The sequence below is a fragment of the Sinocyclocheilus rhinocerous genome, unplaced genomic scaffold, assembly GCF_001515625.1.
Source record: "Sinocyclocheilus rhinocerous isolate Xijiao unplaced genomic scaffold, SAMN03320098_v1.1 scaffold579, whole genome shotgun sequence".
In the NCBI taxonomy this organism is placed as follows: Eukaryota; Metazoa; Chordata; class Actinopteri; order Cypriniformes; family Cyprinidae; genus Sinocyclocheilus; species Sinocyclocheilus rhinocerous.
The window spans coordinates 659,590-670,502 of NW_015666542.1; positions in this window are offsets into that span (position 1 = coordinate 659,590).

The window sequence follows — 10,913 nt, forward strand, 5'->3', positions numbered from 1 at the left end:
ATATATATATATATATATATATATATATATAAAATCACACATTAAAACAAAAATTAAAATGTATTTATTTATTTAGCTATTTATCCATCCTTAAAGTATATCTGTATGAATGATCAATTTTGAGGTAGAGCTATGTTTTATGATTTGAACTACCATTCTTGTGCATATTATCTGATATATATTACATGCTCATCACACTGAAATTTGGACAATACTTTGCAAAGACAATGTAGGCAAGTGATTCTACAACACTAGTCTCATATTACCACATATAATGTAAAAGTTTGTAGTTACATTTGATAAAACAAGAACTTAAGATATGTGTAATTTAATCAAACAGGGTTGAATATTTCAGACTGAGACAAATCAACACCTCAAGACATCCCAGAATCCACCAAATCCTCCTCAGAAAGCATTACTGTTCTTGAAGAAAGCTGAAGAAACACATGCAGCAATGACCCGTGAACTCGGCTGTTGTTTTCCAACACAATCTCGTTCTGTCTGCACTAATCCTCTCAGCCTGATCTTCGTCAAGCGGGGTTTGTGTGCGGGACTCAAATGAGGCCTTTGGCAACTTCTAGACTTCTTCTAATTAGTTTGCTGGGCTAGTAAATTTGCCAGCAGACTAAGTGTGGTTTATTCAGGCTGATTAGTCTGCTGTTGCTGTGAGGAGGATCAGCGCTGGAGAAGATCCTCCTGACCAGCCATTAGTGGATGGCGTCTCGTTTAATTAATCAGCCACGCTGCAAACACACGCTTTAACTCGGATGTGAGCACATTAAAGATATTTTCAGAGTGCGATGTTAAATTGGCCCTCCACGAGCTTCTCAGATAGGGCCAATTACACTATAACAAGGACACCTTAAAATAAAGGTGTCTGTGCCTGAGGTAAATATTTTACAATTGATTACGGAAGAAACTGCAAACTCTGCAATTCCTGTCCTGCGGTCTGCAGTGCTTCTGTGCTGTATATCACAGAAACAGCAGCGCGCGCTCGGACCGAACATAACGCTGTCTGCTCAGTTATTAACAGCCAACTTCATAGTGCGAGAAACAGTGCAACCGAACAAGCTCTTGATTCACTCACTTTCACTATTTATTTCCCATCGTTGCATATTCATGCTATGCTGTATGATGGTAAGTGTTGCACGGCCTTAAACACATTATCCTCCCAATTCCAAGTACTGTAATTCACACACTAACTAACTAAATAACTAAATAAATAAATAAATAGTACTGTATTGTAGCAGTGTTGTTAAAATTAAACGATAAAAAATTGTTTTTTTTGGAATCAAAATGAAGCTGAAAATGTGTATGAATGGATGGATGAATGAATGAATGATTGGATGAATGGATGGATGAATGAATCGATGGATGAATGAATGAATGAATGAATGAATGAATGAATGGATGGATGGATGGATGGATGGATGATAATTGAAAATCAGTGGAAACATGTCAACCTTAACCATTTTAATATAAAATAGAAATGCAGACAATTAAAACTGAAATGTAACATAAAATTAAAACAAATTTTAATACATTTATTAAAAAAATTGTTTTCGGAATCAAAATAAAGCTGAAAAATGTGGATGAATGGATGGATGGATGAATGAATGAATGATTGGATGAATGAATGGATGGATGGATGAATGAATGATTGGATGAATGGATGGATGGATAGATGGATAGATAAATGAATGAATGAATGAATGAATGGATGGATGGATGGATGGATGATAAGTGAAAATCAGTGGAAACATGTAAACCTTAACCATTTTAATATAAAATAGAAATGCAGAAAATTAAAACTGAAATGTAACGTAAAATTAAAACACATTTTTAATAAATTTATTTATATATTTCAGGTTTATTTTTTACTAGTGCTGTCAAACGATTAATCTTGATTAATCGCATCAAAATAAAAGCTTTTGTTTACATAATATATGTGTGTGTACTGTGTATATTTATTATGTGTCACAGTCTTCAGCGGGTGTGCCCAGGATGGCCACCAGATGACTGTGTTCTGTGAGCACATGGCTTGTGTTGTGTTTGTTTGTTGCCATGTGCTCTCTCCTGTCTATTGTCTGACCCCGCCCATCTTGTTACCCCATTATTGTTTAAGTTGCTCCACCTGTGTCTCCCTCGTTAGCCTCCTCGTTTGGTTCCTATTTATTCTCCTGGTGTCTGTCATCCTGTGCTGATCCGTCATTTCTCATTGTGTGTGTTTTATGTCTGCATGTAGTGCAGTTCCTAGCCTGCCTGTCTGATTTTCCCCCTCGGGGTGGTTTGAGTTTGTTTTTGTTTCATTTTATTATTAAAATAAAGAACCATTCCTCCTGCACTTGAGTCCTCGCTTCATATCCCCGCACGCACCGTGACATTATATATATATAAATACACACACATGCATGTATTTAAGAAAAATATGTTATGTTTACATTTTAAATATATTTATATATAAATTACATGAATATAAATATATGCATGTAAATATTTTCGAAATATATATACTGTATGCGTGTGTATTTATATATACATAATAAATGTACACAGTACACACATATTATGTAAACAACTTTTATTTTGGTTGCGATTAATCGTTTGACAGCAAAAAATTTTACTACTTACTAATAATATAAATTTACAAATATGATAGTATATTACACTATAATACTAATACTAATATTATAGTATATAATACTAAAATAACCATACTAAATCAGACAATTTTGTACAAAGAGTACATTTACCTCCATTAAAAAAGGTAGTTGCAATAAAGCTGGAATTAAATAAAAATAAAAATATTAGACATCATCATCATTTCCTGGGTTCTCAGATTTATTGATTGATTGATTTGTTTATGTTTGTTTGTTTGTTTGTTCTCTAGAGTTTCAGAAGAACTGTCAACAACAATACTACAGGATTGACAGAAAAAAAAAAAAAACATCTAGGACACAATTAAAATGTAAGTAATATACAAAGTAACTGGTGACCAATTAACATCAAGGACCAGAAATATCCATTTTATGAGTGTTTCTGTCAGTTTCAGCCAAGGGTTTTTGGTCGCAGTCTTTCTCTCAAGCCATAATGAGGACCTTCTTTGAAGCCACATTGTAATATTCGTCTCTCTTTATTGTAGTGCCCTGCAGTCGAGCAGCAACAGGCTCCTCAGGCTGTTTGTTTACTCTGTGTTTTGGACTCCACAGGTGGCTAATGTGGCCTTAACAGCAGCCTTTCTGCTCACAGAGAGACAGACTTATCTCTCAAACACCAGGGGCCTATCGCAGATTCCCACACAATTACTTCCCCCACTCCTCGCGCTCTTGAAACGCCTCTCTAGCGCAAGCACACACATTCGATGTCCTGGGTAACTTATAGAGCGTGTCGCGCTTAAATGTCAGGGGAAGAACTCGACGCAAATCATCCCCTGTCGGGAATCTTCACAGCAGGAACAAAACGGCAGAACTAGGAATAAAATCCCCTAAATTGTTACCAAGCAAACACAGACAGAAGCCATTAGGGGATTTTAACCCCGTTTGCAGTATATACATATATACTGAAGTTACGACATCGGAAGTTGTAATTAATGGTGCGTTCAAGTCATGTTGGAAACATTGTACTTATGAACATGAACGGCACCACAAAGTCATAATTACAAGGGGGAAACTTTGGATTTTCTTTGAAGCCATGAGTTTCCAGTTAGTTTTTTATATAAAACTACTGTAGCTAAGTTGCAAAAACAACAAACGTTATCAAATTTGTATATACGTAATGCGATAGTATTAGACAATTACGATTCAGTTTTTAGCGCCTTCATAAATTGAATTAAGAATAAGCATTGGGTGTGTCTTTGCTTTATGTTTTTATTCAATTTAATAAATCTAGTTTTAAAATGTTATACAATGTTTAAAAACGTTTTGAGAAATGCTGTTGTATTTTAATTGGAGCATATGGATTTATCAATAAATATAAAAGATAAAATATACTATTTAATACATATATTATAATAAAATAAAATTCTAATATATAATTTTAGCCTTTCCTCTTGAGAAGTTCAACAATCATCAAGATCGTAATTACGAGTTTACATAAATAGCACCAAAAAGAGTTGTTTACACAATGTTTTAAACTAAAAATCGAAAAACTATTTATGTGCGTTGGCCGTTAATTGACAATTGCGTTTTGGGGGCCTGAAAACACAAACTTTTGAAAACGGGTTTCAAAGTACAAGTCTTTGAAAATGAGACCATCTCTATATTTGTAATATACATGTGTATTACGTGTTCAATCTATAGGTATTTGTGCGCAGATGTGTAGTGCTTCTTTACAAAGTGACATCACCAACTACTGGCCTGGCATGAAAAAATACAGTGCTTTAGTCGTTTTTGGTGATCCATGTGAACTGGGTCATTTTGACAACATTGTCGTCTGTCGTGTAAATTGTCGTGTACATTCAACAAGATTTTTTTTAATAAGTTAAATTTTTAAAGTTAAAATGTGGCAAGTTTTTTATAAATGCACTGGTTGTATTCTTATTAGATCACATGCCTTAAGTCCTCCTGACAAGTTCTTAGGTTTGAAGTTGTAATTAATGGTGCGTTGAAGTCGTGTAGGAAAGAACGCATTTATGAATGCACATGAATGGAACAACAAAGTTCGAATTACTCTAGATTTCTGATGAGTTACTGATTTGAAGACGTGCCTGTAAGTGAATAGGCTGGACGCAATGGATACAGCGTCTATATTGGTGGAAAGAAAGATTTGTGTTTAAACGCACATGGACGCCACCACAAAGTTTTAATAAGATAAAACTAGAGTAAATACTCTCCTTTAAGACAATGATTGGCAGATCGTTCGGATATTGTTTGGGGATGTCTGTGGAAAAGTGATTTCACATGGATCTACATTGTTTTGCAACATCAACCTCTCATAACTAATTTCATTATCAGTGTTTATTTCAAGAGCCAGAGCTTGTAATTCACCAAACAGAATGACAGCAGTCTGTCTGACCATATCTCTGCCAAAAAACAAAGCAAATTTAATAAAAAACTAAATTTATAGCAAAAGTGATGAAAAGCTCTGTTTGGAATGAAAGAAAATGGAAATGTGCACAATGGGACGGATGCAGCTGTGGAATTCAGCACAGCTGTTTTTTGTTAGCACCACTCTGGCTGTGTGAAGATATATTATATTTTGTTCTTCTTTTTCATACATCAAGCGGAAGGAGCCAATTAATTCAGAAAATGCTCAAAGACACTTTGGGATTGGGCCGCAATGACACTCTTAACAATAAACAACGTATTAAGCGCACATTCATTCCCAAGTGCAATGCCATTTATGGAGGCGCATAAACACATGAATGTATACTGTATTTTATGTCTAATTTTAAACCAACAATAAACACAACTACTACTGTTTAGAAATTCAAGCAGAGCAAGTGAAACGCATGATTCTTTTGTTGAGTGTCATTGGTGCTATAATTATTGTGAAATGTTTTTTTTTTTTGAAATCAGGCTCTATATATACAGTATATATACAGTATATATATATATATATGTGTGTGTGTGTGTGTGTGTGCTAGGTCATGTTTATTAATGCTGTTAACTAATGTAACAGATGGGATATTATTGTAAAGTGTTACAAAAAAAAAAAACATTTGTCCACCAATTAAACTCATTCATTTTTTTTTAAAGGAAACTATATCACAGATATATAACTGTATAATTATAACTGCATAATTATAATTAGGAACATTTGTGTGTTCCAAGTTATAATTATACAAATGTCAAGAAAGGTTTAAGTTGAATGATTCAAAGTCATTTAAAATTCATATTATATCTCAGTGAAATAGTTTCTTTTTTCGTAATAATAATAATAATAATAATAATAATAATGAGTTTAATTGGTCGACAAATGTTTTTGGTAACATTGTACAATAATGTCACATCATTAGGTATCAGTATTAGTAAACATGACCTAACATAAACATAGAGCAAAAAAAAAAAAAACTACAGTTTTTGTGTTTTTGTTAATATTTGGAATTTTATTTTCTATTTCTACATTTTTCAGATTTCATATTAATTTTAGTTAAAGTTTTAGTTTTTTTGTATTTAATTATTTTTTGTTATTTTCATATAGTTTTTATAAAATTTTATCCAAGTTTTAGTTTTTGTTATAGTAGTACATCAAGTTAAACTAAATGCAAATGAGAAATGTTGCCTTGGAAGTTGGCTGAAATTAAATTAACTTATTTTACATTTAAATTAATAAAAAAATAGAATTGTTTTTTTTATTAATTAAAAAAAATGCTGTCCTTACTACTGCTGCATAAAATAAAATAAAATAAAATTAAATAAAATTAAATTAAATTAAATTAAATTAAAGTTCATTAGTTCATTTTAACATTTACTAATCCACTCTTAAAATCAAAAGTTGTATCTGAACCTGAGCTAACATAAACTAACAATAAACATTTTTATTTTTATACTATAGAAAGTAATATTATGGATTATGGCTCATTTTTTTTTATACAGAAGCGATACTTTGAAGTTATAAAGACCTTAATTATGGATTTGTTTCTTACAAACAGTTTTTGCGCTTCTCCAGATGTTAACTGATGGACTGGAGTGGTGTGGATTATTTTTGGATTATTGTGATGTTTTTATCAGCTGTTTGGACTCTCATTCTGACGGCACCCATTCACTGCAGAGGAGCGTTGCATCACTGCGAGTGAGGCAACGCTACATTTCTTCAAATCTGATGAAGAAACAAACCCATCTACATCTTGAATGGCCTGAAGGTCAGTGAGTTTTCAGCAAATTTTCATTTTTGCATGAACTGTCTCTTTAATTCTTGACTCAAGATTCCGAAAGTTCAATTTCCCAAGTGAAACTGGTTACTAAACAGAATTTCGGTAATTAAAATGACATGCTTTCATGAGTTACTACAAAAATTCTTGGAGAAATAAATTTTTTCCCTTCCTCAAGCAGAGCAGCTTCTCATCTACCCCCACACACACACACACACACACACAGAGAAAGCAGCACATCTGCCAGACGATTGGTGCGAACTGTCGAGTGTGAGCTTCTCTACGCCTGCACACCTGCCAGAACTCAAGGAGAAGTGCAAAGCTCTCCAGGAACAAACGTGCAGTTCACCATCCTCCTGGATAGCTTGCAGTACTGCTTTGAAGCCAATATCAAACGTGTGTAGATCTTTTTATAGAGATATTTGTTTTGCGACCAACAGGACTTCCTGGCAGAGGCTAGCAGTCAGCAGTCCCAGCGCTGCTACAGTCTGCTCTGGGCCAGGAACCCGCTACAACACACAACAGATGCAAGCATTCCAGCTTGTTTGGTTAAACAGCATTGTGTTGTCTTGGAGTTTTTCCCCCCATGTTCCTGGTGCTAAAAATAGTTTTGCAAATCAGAATTTTGCAGTAGCATCCCTGAACAGATTTAGGAGTGGACATTATTTAGTTGTCTCACACTGATTGAAGTGCTGAGGAGTGGTTAGATCAAAGAGGGTTTTGTTAATGCCACAAAATGATAATCATAACTGCTAGAGAGATCATTATTAAAGAAGCATGACTGGAATTGTAGCAATGCACCGAGTGACCCCTTGTGAAAAATAAGTGTGCTTAATTGAACTGAATGTGCACTTAAAGTGCACTTCAAAGCCTAAAAGCAAGTTAAAAAAACAAACAAAACAATGATTGAAGATATCATTGTATTAAATGCAATAAAATGTCATTACTGTTTTTTTAACACTTACAAAGTGCACAGTGTAATGATATCAAATTAAAAGTCTCACTCAGTTTTAATAGTATTTTGTCGTGCTTTAAAGAAGTACACTTATTTTGATGTGCAAATTGCAACTTTGTCATTACAAATGTACATATACTTAAATACATGACACGCACATTTCAATAGAATCCACATTAAAGTATGTTTTAGCTTCCCATAAATGTTTGTCAGTAGTTGTCAGCAGTGCTTTTTAGCCAACCAACAGAATTAACTTACTTAACGTACTTAACTTAGGGTTATTATAGTTAACTAAATCTAAAAACATTTAAAAAAGTTACTTGAAATAAAATGTAAATTATAAAATACAAAACCAAACAAAAACAAACTTATATTATTTCAGCTACTTTCCAAGGTAATATTTCTTATTTTCATTTAGCATAGCTTGATGTACTAAAATAACTAAAACTGAAATAAAACTTAATAAAATTATATGTCTAATACATAACTAATAAAAACGACAAAACACACAAAAAATTACAAAAAACTTTACCTAAAAATCAACATGAAAGTAGAAAATATTGAATTCAAATCTAATTCAAAATATTAACAAAAACTACAATAGTATCTCAGTGATACTTTAATCTTGCTTAGTTACGCTAAAATTCAGCTAATTACATTTATTACATTTATTTATTACATTTATTGTCATTCATGTATGACTTACATTTATATTTACATTTAATCATTTAGCAGACGCTTTTATCCAAAGCGACTTACAAATGAGAACAATAGAAGCAATCAGACCAACGAGAGAACAACAACAGTATACAAGTGCCATGACAAGTCTCAGTTAGTCTAGCACAGTACACGTAGCTAGGTTTTTTAAATTTTTTATAATAAAGCAGCAGACAGATCCAGCAAGATGAGTACTGAGGATTTGGAAGCTGCTCTTGCCAGTCTCAGGGCTTCAGTAACCAAGAGCAGGGCAGTCTTAGTTGAGTGGCCGCTTTTGAAGCCAGATTGGTTGTTGTCCAGGAGGTTGTTCTGGACTTCTTCTGAGAACACAAAAAGTGAGTTTTTGAAGAATATTTTCAGCCGCTCTTTTCCATGCAATGAAGATTAGTGGTCAAGCAAACAAAAAATTTAATCAAATTAAATTAAATTAAATCACATGATGAACAAATCGAAATGATTGTCTTTATTCACTCTCAAATCAAATCAAATCAAATCAAAGCATTGATCAACCCCCAAATATGGCAACGTGAACCTAAAAAATAAATAAATAAATAAAAAACAAAATAAAAAAAGTCAACTAACGTCAAACTTCTTTGGTTCTCCCACAGCATGTGACCAAACATTTTGAATGAGATTTGTCTCTGAAATATAAAGTACCAGTCAAATCACATGAATTATTTACACTCTTTTGGAGTTTTGGACCCCATTGACTCCAAAAGCATATATTTTGCGAGTGAAATGTTCAAGAGTTCACACATTTTCTATCTGCTTTTGCTCAATGTCCAGTTGTCGTTGGGTGATCCATCAATCTGTCGGCCCCAAAGCCTTTGTTTCACCTTCCTCTTCAACCCTAACTTCCTTTCATCCTTCTTAAAGTGATTCTCTTTTATCTTCTTTGCCTCTCTCTCTCTTTTCATCACCTTTCATACCCTAACGTCATCTGAGTTTGCTTCCTGTCCGTCCGACGTCCCGTGAATACATTCGGCCCATTTCATTACATTTTCCCAGCTAGAAACGAACTCCGATCGGGAAATGTTCAGAGCACTTGATGTCGATGTTTATTTGCCTCAAGAAACTTCTTCCTCAGCCAAATTCCAACAAGTCCATACATCATTCATTAGAGATCAAAAATGGTGTCTTGGCATCCTCAGCACCCTTCAGCTCGTTCACTGTCCCTCAACATTACTGCTTGGCTTGCACTTTTAACACTTCCACAACTCGGAGCTGTTTGTTAATGCACTGCAAATGAACACGAGCCCCGTGTGACTGAAGCGATGTGATGCTCGTATCAACTGTTAAACACTGGTCATCAGAAGCTTGCTCAAGTAAGCTGAATGCTAATGAACGCTCCGAAGTACAAAACCACTCTGTGTTGTAATGTTGGGAGTAAGATCTAAAATGAACACTTTCCAGGGCCAAATCCAAGTAAAAAACTGGCATTTGTGAGGAAATTTAATGCAATGACCTTAATTTGTTAAAAACGTCAGGGTGGTCAGCCTTTTGTCTGCCAGGTCATGTAGTGCAACCAATGGTCAAATAAGAAAATAAGCCATAAGAAACCCTTGTGAAAAATGAAGTTCACTTACTTAATTATATTTTACACAATACTATTTGCAATAAGTTGTATAAATAGCAGAAAATCCTGCTATTTTAACACAGCGTAAATATAATCCATTGATATTTGGTAATATATTGGTATTTAGTGCTCCTGTGGCTCAGTGGTAGAGCATTGCGTTAGCAGTGCAAAAGGTCGTGGGTTCGATTCCCAGGGAACACACATACTGGTAAAAAATGTATAACCTGAATGCACTGTAAGTCGCTTTGATCGGCGTCTGCTAAATGCATACGTTATTTATATATATAAAATGTATAGCCTGAATGCACTGTAAGTCGCTTTGATTGGCGTCTGCTAAATGCATACATTATTTATATATATATATATATATATATATAGAACATTAATGAAATAAAAGGCCACTTAAGTACACATTCACACCAATGCTTAACACATGCAAGTACACTTTTAAAAAGTGCACTTTGTAATAATGTCAAATTAAAAAGTTTTACTTAAAAATAAATGACCCACTTTATATTAAGTGGCCTTAACAACTATGTACTTACATGTAAATTAATAATTTGGTAAAATGCACTTATTGTGTACATGTTTTTACATTGTACTTATATTTTAAAAATACCTGCATGTAATTACATCTGTAATTAATTTCTGTAATTACATTTATAATTACACAGTTGACCCATCCCTTACACCTTAACCCACCCTTAAACCTACCCATACCAACAAACCTGTCCCTAACCTTACCCATACCCCACCTTAATAGCAGCAAAAGTGTTTTGCAATACAATATGAACACAATAAGTACATTGTACTTAATTTTTGATGTAAGTACATAGTAGTTAAGGCCACTTAAT